Raw genomic sequence first — 10,558 nt, forward strand, 5'->3', positions numbered from 1 at the left:
TATAGGAGCAGATGAAGTACAAGCTAGACCACTCACAAAATAACAACCAATAGTGCTCCGTAAGCATCATCAGCACCTGCCTATCTCCTCTGTCCCCTCCCTAAGGGAACCCTCAGGTCAGACATATTCCCTCGAGGCACCCATGCCACAGAGGTAGGAGGCCAACCTGCCATGAAGGAATGCTCCCATTTTCCTACAGCCAAAGACCACAGCACGGAATTTCCATGGTGAGGCAACCCGTCATTCCTCAATCTACTCAAATGTAGGAACTCTGAGAAAGAAGTGAATTTCAACCTTTACATAAATCAAATGTTCGAGCACATAACAAACACTCTGCCAGGTAAAGCAACTTTGTCTTGTACAAAGTTGAATTGAGCTAATAAGAGTTTTGTTCAAGGAGAATGTTCTATTTCAGAAGGGTTAATATACACTTTTAAAATATACATACAGATAGCTTTAAGTTTTTTTATTTTTCTGTCCTAAATATAACAGTCACATTAGAAAGTGATTTTAAAACTATTCTAATATTAGAATAGAAGAACAGATAGTCAGAAGAATTACTATGATGGAGAAAGTTTTATTTGAACCCTCTTCTTCAGGCACATTCATTCAATCCAATAAAGACAAGTCAGGAGAAAAAACTCAACATATAAAATTGATTTTATTTTTTCCTATACTTTGATTAAAACTCAAAATGTTTGGTGACACTCTACAGAAATTCAATCATTTTCAGTAAAATTGGTGATTCAACACCAGCACAGCCTTCTTCTACATAACAACTGAGGCTTTTTATTGGAAAAATATTATAGGGTGTAAACAGGTATTTCCCAAAACATATTTAAACCACTTGAGCAGTTGATTTTTCCATGTTCTTTCAAAGACCGATGGGTGAATCTGAAAAAAAAAAAAAAATCCATTTAGTTATCGTGACCATTGTCAACATCAATCCCTAATATCTTAGACTTCATCGATAGTTCCTAACTTTGCTATGCTGCTTTATGCTTGGGAGAAGACAAATCACTAATCAATTATGTATACTAATTAAAAATGCTACCTTTAGGAGGCCTTTTAATAACTCACTAATAGGGGTGAAGTGTTTCCTTTAACTGCTTACCTTAAAACATTTTAGATTACACGTTATACAGGAGGCACAGAACACTCGCAAACACTCAGTGCACCATCCAAACTATCACCTGCCCCCCCCCACAAAGCGGTGGTACCATTCCGCAATTGGTTGAGGTCACACAGAAAATAGAATTATATGCTAATTTGTTCCTATATTAAGGTATCATAGAAGGTCAGACAAAATGCAGTCAAATGAATTCTGGAAAAAAATTAAGTAGATCAGTATGTACCGTATCAAAGTAAACTGTTTATCTTAACAGATACAAATACAAGAAAGATTTTAAAAAGGGAAGCATTTTCTTCTTTTTGAAAACAAATGTTTTAACCAATCCCAGGCAATAACTTACATGAGTTTAAAATATTTTATATAAATTGTATTTCCCTACAGAAAAACAGGGGCAAGGTATTTTTTTCCCCAAAGAGAGAAAAGAAATGGGAAAGGCATAGTTGCTAAGAAAAAAACAAACAAGCATTTTTTTTTTAAAGTTTACTTTACATGCATATTTATTAAATTTAAATACATAAATAGTCTACACACATACTGCAAAACAAACATAGATTTAAATTCATTGATAAGATCAGGAGACACCTACTATAAGAGGTTTGTTATTTTACCCCAAAGTATACTGAATATCAGTATATATGTTTTTCTTGGCACCGATTTGTCTGAAGAAAATATACTTTATTTTAAAAACTATATTCTTCTTTTCCCCTGGAAGACATTACCAATTCTATGGATACTGTACCAATTTAAAAACTATAAACCAAATGAATAGTTGAAGAATTTGGGCCATGGTTTCATTAATGTTGGTTGGTATTTTTAGATTTCTAAATTCCAAAGGTTCTTTTATAGGAAAAAGGAAAGAACTGGAGAGGGGTAACAGAAATGAAATCTTCAGTATACGAAATCCTTTTGGTTCGGTATTTTATAAAGTACCCAGTTTATTGCAGGACACAACTAAGAGGAACAACAGAGATCAACTGAGTCACACCCTTAGGCAAATTCCTGGGAGAAAATAAAACAATAACTGCATGCTTTAGAGTCTATCCTTTTTTTCCATTGAAATTTATGCTTATATTTCCCACTTTATTGCAACATTTCCAATGCCATGGTATGAGAGAACTACCATTTACAAAGAGCCATGTGAATTTTCTTTAAATCATAATCCATTTTTAATTTCTAAAAGGATTTTATTTATTCCTTTTAATAAGTTTTATTACTATCATTTATCATACATTTGAATTAGGACTCCATGAAATATAAGTTGGACATCTTGTTCAAATACTTGGTTTACTGCTACATGTTTTCAGCGTTGTTTACCCTGTTTTCCTTATCAAGTCAGAGATAGAGATAATTACTAAGGCAAATCTTCAGGCTCCTTAATGGACTATAAACATAAATGTATATGCTTGTCCACTATCCTTCCTGAATGAAGGACTTTATGCGTTGGGCTCTTGACCCATAAAAAGCTGAGACTTAACATAGGAAGGGGGAAAAATCTGATAAAAATAGAAAATATTAACTGATGCCTAAGAGATTAATCTTCATTGTCACTAAAAAGCAATCTGATATCCAGAGACTGAGAATTACTCTACTATAAAATGTGGCACATTATATAGCCATTTGATATATCTTGATAATTATGTCATCTACAAATGACTGTGTATATAGTTATATTTTAATATCAGAGCCAGAGGTTCCAATGTAAAATATGCTGAAATTGTAAAAAATTAAGTCAGTAAAGATAACATCAGCAAATCAATAACTATTCTACGATGAAAACTAAGATTCAAAATATGCTTTAAAAAATTACTAAAGGGAAGGGCAAAATACCTGGATCCTGATTATCACAATCAGAACTCTAGCATTTCTGATAGTTTGCTTATAAAACGCCATATTTCTACTAGCTAGCTGAAAGAATGAAAAGCTTCTTGCAACCAGAGAAAAAGAAAGTCTTTACCATGTGCCTTGAAAAAGCTCATTTTCACATTACTCAGGCTTCATTATGCTAAATCAATATTCGTTTAGTCACTGGGGTTATTGACATATTTTAAAATAAAAGTATACCCTTCAGCTACTGCACTCATTACAGGTAATTTGTCTTGTCAGAGAGCAGGGAATATTATCCTAGTCTTTCAGGGGCTGACAGCCCATGGAAATACCTCCCCATGGTTACAACTGTAAATAATTTTAAGGTAAAATATTGAAAAATCAATGACTGTTTCCTGCAATCTGTCACAAACAAATCAATCATAATCTGTACTGCCAGAGAGTATGATTTGAAGGAGATGGGAGCAGATGTAATTCTTGGCTGGAATCTCTCATTTCAAAATCACTTCACATAATGGTGTCATCATTTAAACACTTAACAGTCAGTGCAACTGCCACTGTTACATCTAGTTGGACAAAACCACAAGGAAGAGGAGGAGAAAATGCCATCACTATTATGTTAACAAACGTTTAATTTAAATGGTTGCTGTAATAGTAAATTTCAGCTGAAAACAGTCTTACCTGCCCCCTTTCACAGTTCTAAATTAATCAGTGCTGCTTTTCTATGTACTGATGCTTAAATAAATTAGCCCATAACTCAAAATTTTATTAAAAGTATGCCTATCTTTTACTTTAAATGTCTATAAAGAGACTAAAATTTTAGAATTAAAAAAAAATAAGACATTTGGATTATAGAATATCCACAATTCTCTCTCTACACAACAAAGATTTTAAAAAAGTGTCATGGATGTCAAGATTATACTTCTAAAGTAAAATTAAAGGCCTCAGTCACCCAGATATCAAATTTTATACAGTCCTTCTATTAACAAATATTACATTTCAAATGTATAACATTATAGCAGATTTTAAAATGACCAGAAAGACAGAGTCAATTCAAAAATACCCTTTCATTCCATATAGAAGCTGTACCAAAGATGAATATTTTAAAAGCTGGACTAATAACCCACTAAATACATGAAGTATAAAAGTTGATCAAGACCATAACATTGAATTGTTCTGCAAATGTAAATTACTTTCCAAGTAATCACTTTGATAGCATCTTTTTTTTAAGACTTTATTTTAATGCTTCCTTGACTACATGAATAAAAAGAATCGAGAATGGGACATTTCCCCTTCCTGTTGTGCTAACCAAAAAATATATTATTTAATTTAAAGATTAAAGAGTCTTTTCTTGAAGGTTTTTGTTTCATATATACCCCAGTTCTTTTAATGGAAGAAATTGGTTTTAGCTGTCACATTTCTTACCAATTTCCTACTTATGCAATTAAACAACATGATGCCTTTTATTGCTCTATTAAAATTTCCCTATAGATTAAGTTCAGGGAGTAGATATTTTATTTATTAGAAAAGCAGATGATTTTCTTAAAAAGAAAAAATAACACATAAATATTTATTATTTATTTAATAAAAATTAAATTGCACAATTTAAGCCTATATAAACATTCTTAGACATCATAATTGGTCTTTTAAAATAGGTTTTACTCTGTTTTTAATTTAACCTGCATTTTCAATGTGGCAACATAGCTTCAAAAAACACAAGCTTTTCTTATGGGCATAAATTAAACCCCGTTTCTGTATTCCAAGAATATAAGATTAACACCAAAATTAGTTTTTTGAAAATAAAAAAGCAGACTGGCAAACTATCAAAGATATCATCCAGAATAAAACAGAGTTCTCTATTCCATGTGAATCCCTGCAACAGCTGCAAAGTAAGAGCAAGCCAATCTTCAGCAAGAGGAAAAGGAAAGTATTACCCATGCCTAGGATTAAGAAGAAAATGGAAAGGGACCTAAAGCTCTGAACCAGGAAAACAACTCATGTGCCTGAGCTCCTTCCTGGCCTTTAGTATACCAGAGTACCCCAGACAGGGCCCAACCAGCTCCCTGGCTGAGCTCTAGAACTGCTTGTCAACTACCAAAACCTCCCCTAAGAGAATGGCTGTGGCTGGCCATAAATCACCCTGTAGAGAGAACACATCTCCCAAGTGCAGGGGCAACAAAGAACTGGGAAGTAAATGAGGACAGTTAAGCAACGTGCTAAATGCATGCACACCTTAACTACAAACTAAAATGACATCTACTAGAAATGGGCAGGATAGCATCATAGATCTAATTCTTACAAGGAAGCTTTTTAAAGGGTGCTGAGAGTTCCTAACTGATATTTCTCAGTTTCTCTTAATACTGCTCATAACCCTAGGAGAAGTAGGCTCAAAAGTTCAAGAGAGGAAAATCAGGTAGTTTTTCCTAAATCTAAAGAAATTGCTGTCTACTGGAGGAAGTTCTTATATGTAATAAAGGCTCAGGATTACAGAAGACAGTATTCTTTTAAAAGAGATAATATTACCTCCCTATCTTCAGAATCTTCTTCCAAAAGTCAGTACAGTAGTTCCATCATAGACTGTTGACTCTTTAAAAGAAAAACAGCAATAGTTAGCTTCATTTTTCGTACCACTTCCTTCTTCATGGGATTACAATTTAATTACCAATACTTCAATTGATTTTATTCCTGGATGATACATTTCTCAAAAAGCATACTCTTTAGCTATTTCCACTAGAGAACATTTAGTACAACCTTCTTAATTAATCAATCATAACCCATTACTGCTGACAGGATATGTTTTCTTCATATTTCTAGAAGAGTGTGGGAAACCCCACACACATGCCTATTATATATAAAAGTATTAGAGTTGTAATACATTAGGAAAGCCTTTAATATATGCAAAATACAATAATTTCTGGCTTATGACAGATATTAAACTCAACTGATTGCCTATATTTAGCCATAGGAAGGGAAAAAAAAAACCCAGACCTGTTACTTTTTCAATTTACCCACTTAACATATGCTTAAAAAAAGAAAGAACGAAAGAAAACTAAGCTTAAAAGGCCAAAAAAGAGGTATCAGATTGCTCACTGCTTAACATGTTCTTTATATTTGTGTCGTGTTTTTTAATTTGCTATAATGCTTCAGCTCTTGGTCATATGTGAAATTCCATTTCCACATACCCCAATCAGCAATAGGAGAAAACAAGTGTGTCATTTAAAATCAATTAAATATTAATTCATACTATGATTTAAAAAAATAATTTTGATGTCTTTGAAATTACTCACAGAGAAGCATTAGTTCTATTGGAAGCTTACTAACTGTAGCAGCCTTCTGCAAATTTAGCTTCTTTTTACCCTTTTTGTCACATAACCATCTTTTTTCTAATTTAATAAAGCATTCTCTGTCACTAACTCTAGTTCCTTACCCTGTCTACTACACCACACAAATATTCTACAAAATCGTACCTTAGTGTTTTGATTCACATATCTTCAATAAGTGAGAAATGACAAGTTTTAGAACACACCTGTATACTTTATGCCCTTAAAAGAGTTTGGTGCTCTTGATTGGAGCTGCTATTTCCACTAAATTTATTCTTAAAATAACTGGATAATTAAAATAATCAAAGGCCGTAATTTGGAATAAACAGACTATTTCCTTTAAAATAATAATTCTGTCTCTATAAAAGATAATACCTAGTCTTAGTTTTTATGAAAAGCATTTCATTACCTAATGATGTCAGTAAAAATAAACCAGTACAATTGTGAGATTCAAACAATTTTCTTTTATTGCATCCTTGTTTAATTTTAATAACCAAATGTTTCATGTTACACTCTACATGTGTACTTAGCCCCTATTACCAATATAAATACTTTGGTAAAAACAACCCTGCTGCTATTTTTGGTTTACTCCACACACAAGCACACCATATGCAGACACTCCCTGACACATGAGGCTGGAGATGTGCAAGGACAAAATTTCAGGCAACATTTGGAGAAACCCCACAGTTTAGAAGCAAATTTGGGTGAAAATATCTAAATGTATTGTAGAAACATCATACTTATCACCTATACAGAAAATGGAAATAATTCTGTTCAAGGAAACACAGAAGACTAGATAAATACTTTTGGGATATTAGATATGAATATCTAATCTAATTTTTTCTAAGGTATTACAGCAAATAAACAAATAAAAGCTGTTATCAAGGTGTGGAATATCATTAGCCTGAGAAAAGGCTAGAAAAATGGATTACATAAATGACAACTGCAGCAGAAAATTATATTCCATACTCTTGAACAAATGTTAAGTACATCCTTACTAATAAGGACTTAAACTACATTACAATATACTGTTTTCAATTTTGAAGTGACTAAGTTAATTTGCCAAGCTTAACTGGTGCTTAGGTAAACTATAGCTATAAAAATACTTCAGATTTATACAGAAATAAGTCATCAGTATCATACTTCAGAGTAGGGTTGTGAAAGCAAACCGTGTCATTATTAAACAAGAAAAAATAATTCCTAGCTTTTACATGTTTAGAGTTGATTCAACTACTATCTTTGAAAGCAAAACTATTCTCTATAAAGAGCCAACAAACCTACCAAAAAGATGTTAACAGTACAAGAATAAACACAATGTAGAAACTGAAAGGAAAAATATAAAGATATTGAGATACTACCACTGAAAATAAGCTGTGCTATCTCAGAGTTAAAATATAATTCCAAAATATGATACTGCCTTAATAATCTACTTTTAAAAGCACATTTAATTCACTCGAGATTACATTATTTCATTTACGTCCACATTACCAACTAAAGAGCATTTAAAAATTTCCTACGATTTTTATAATGTAAAAATATATGAATAATTATTTGGTATTATTCATTAAAACGGATGGTAGGTAATTAGTTCATGTTCCTATTACATCTCTTTTAACACAGCATATCAAATTTGAAAATAACACATGGAAAACAGCAGAAAGATCCTGGTTTTAGCTGTTAAAAATTTTTTGAGGGGGGAATTGAGGGGTGTCTAAAGCAATTATCTCAAAATTAATGCTTTTGTTCTAGCTTCAGCAAACAAATCTAAACAAGTTCTTCTTTGATTCTAGCTGACCATGTAAATCTAGTCGGTTAATTATCCTTGGAGTTAGTAATGCGTTGTGACTATACCTGGCTTCTTCAATAATATGCCTATTGCCACTTTCATTTTTTCTTTCTACAATGAGTTTTAATATCAAAGAAAAACCACACACTTTACATACAGGGATAGACAGCTAATTTCCAATAAAAAAACATAAGCTACAAAGAGAGGTGGGGAAATGTTAATACAATACTTACCTTAAAGCATATAAGGTGCTAGGTAAGCCAAGGATAATAGAATCATCTGTATCGGTCCTGCTATTGTTTTTTGCATTCCGAGATTTGGAGTAAAGGGCAGTTATCTTATCTTAGTGGTCATTCAGGTTAGGATTCTGATCCTTAAACTACTAAAAGACTTAATGGACTATTCACTTGCTCATCAATTCAAATTTACAGAACAGTATTTTGGAAGAAATAAAACAGTTCTCTTCTATTTCGGGAAATAGAAACAAAGCATTCACAGAGTAGCGAGGCACTTGATAATATGAAAAAGAAAATTGTTCTAGATCACTGAAACATTTTAGAAGACTTTTTTTTCTGGAAAAAAGTGGCATCAATGTCTCATATATTTACCTTTTTATTATATTCCTGTTTCTGTACATTATCATGCCTTTCTCTATAGATTTATTCTGAATGTTAATAAATGTTTGCTTAGCAGTATACTGCTCATTTTATGTTTTTTTTTCTAAATTAGCAACCATTATTCCACAAAGGTAGCTCACAAAGAAAGCCAACATAAAATATTGTCAAAAAGCTACAAGTAGTTTTAATACATGCCAGGACACTTAATATTAAACTACATTTCTCACTAAAACTTCCGTTGCCAATGTGCTCACAAAATCTGGAAGCTCAGAGACAGGTTTCAAGTGTAATTAAATTATCCAAAACCAAAATTGTACAAAAATATGCTGCCCTTCTTATGTCACCATTTTATAGACAACATTTTCTCAGGATCTTAATTAAGATAACGATGCACACCTGTGTCAACATTCTCTGGCAGGACAGCCTTATCAATCATAATCCTTTAAGTACACTCCAAAACAGCAAAGCAATATGACAGAAGCAATCTGTTGCCCTTCCTGGTGCTGGTGTTGTCTCTCTCTCACAAGAATGATGACATCTTTAAAATACAGCAGATCTACTTTTATGAGTCTTTAAAATTTTAACTGTAAACAGCTATTACACTAAATAAACAGGAATAACCTCTTGCACTTGAATTAAACAATGACAACTGTACAGCCCAAACTTCAATAGCTACCGCTGTAAGCCAGGTCTTAGTAATACAAACTGGGATCTGGTGTTAAAGCTTAAAATTTTAAGAGTTATACATAAATAGATCCACGCAGACATGACAAACCAATAAACCCGTAGAAAGCTTTAAGTTAGAAAATTTTAAAGTTCTACGTATAAAACAATCAGAGCAAACCTATCCCTAGTGTCAGTTAAAACGCTCAGAAATGCACTGTTTAGCAAGGGAAGAAAAGCCCTCTTGGTAAACTGGGACAAGAGGCAGGGGCCAGCCCCACTTCTGATGGGGGAGAAAGACCTTCAGTAATAAGAGACCAGTAAAAGTACTGTAAAAAGGGAACAGTTTCCCAAAAGGAAAAGCTGATGAACTGCAAGAGGAAAAATGGGGGAGAGGGAATTGTATCGTCACCACCATCAAGAATAAAAGTTCAAACCTCGTGTTTACCAGCAAGAAAGTGAAAACTTTCATATAAAAACCGAGAAAATGTGCAGGATTCAATGTGAATCCTGTCTGCTACTAATGACCAGCCCTTTCCCTCCACATATTAACATAAATCTATCTCCGATGCCAGGTGGCCGTAGCCACCAGAGCAGCAGAGCCGTCAATGTGCAAATAAAGCAGAAAATAGAGATATCCTTAAGAAATGAGTCTTAAACTTGACATAAAGCAGAGGTGACAACCACGGCAACAGAACCATAAATTCTAAATGCTTCAATATCTTGCAGGATTCCCTTTAGTCCTTGACACCAGAAAGAAGAGAGCGAAAGAGAAAGAAAAGAAATTGCCGTGCGGCCCAGAGTGGCAGGATGATGTAATGAGGATGTCTGTGTGACAGATTCAGATTCTTGGTGGCACAAACCTTCACGGCTCCATTTCAGAAATCAGCCACCTGGACGAGGGCCGAGAGAGTGAAGAAGCCGCGCGTGGACAGTGGCGACACGCCCACGCGCGCCCGTCCGGGGACTGGGGCACCGGGAGGCCCGGCGGGCACTCGCGCGGCCCACTCCCACCGGACGCCCCGACGCGCGCGGGGCACAGGCGCGTCCATCCGATCCGCGCGGGGGCGCGGCACGGCTCGAGGGGCGGGAAGACCGGCCGCGTTGGGGCGGGTAGAGGCGGGCTGAGGGACCCGGGCCGGGCGGAGACGGCGAATCGCTGGGCTCGCGGCTCACCTCTCTTCTCCGCGGCGCCGGCGTGCGGGCCGCGGACGCT

The 10,558-nt window shown here is 34.6% G+C and overlaps 1 long non-coding RNA gene across 1 annotated transcript; it reads right to left on the reverse strand.

Moving 5' to 3' along the window:
- Nucleotides 1–642: 642 nt before the first annotated feature.
- Nucleotides 643–10,409, reverse strand: LOC143659459 (uncharacterized). Its single transcript, XR_013163550.1, has 3 exons — nt 10,206–10,409; nt 5,480–5,542; nt 643–894 (listed from the first exon to the last, which is right to left on the reverse strand). It is a non-coding gene; the product is annotated as an uncharacterized LOC143659459 (long non-coding RNA).
- Nucleotides 10,410–10,558: the final 149 nt, after the last annotated feature.

Source organism: Tamandua tetradactyla, chromosome 16 (assembly GCF_023851605.1).
Source record: "Tamandua tetradactyla isolate mTamTet1 chromosome 16, mTamTet1.pri, whole genome shotgun sequence".
NCBI lineage: Eukaryota > Metazoa > Chordata > Mammalia > Pilosa > Myrmecophagidae > Tamandua > Tamandua tetradactyla.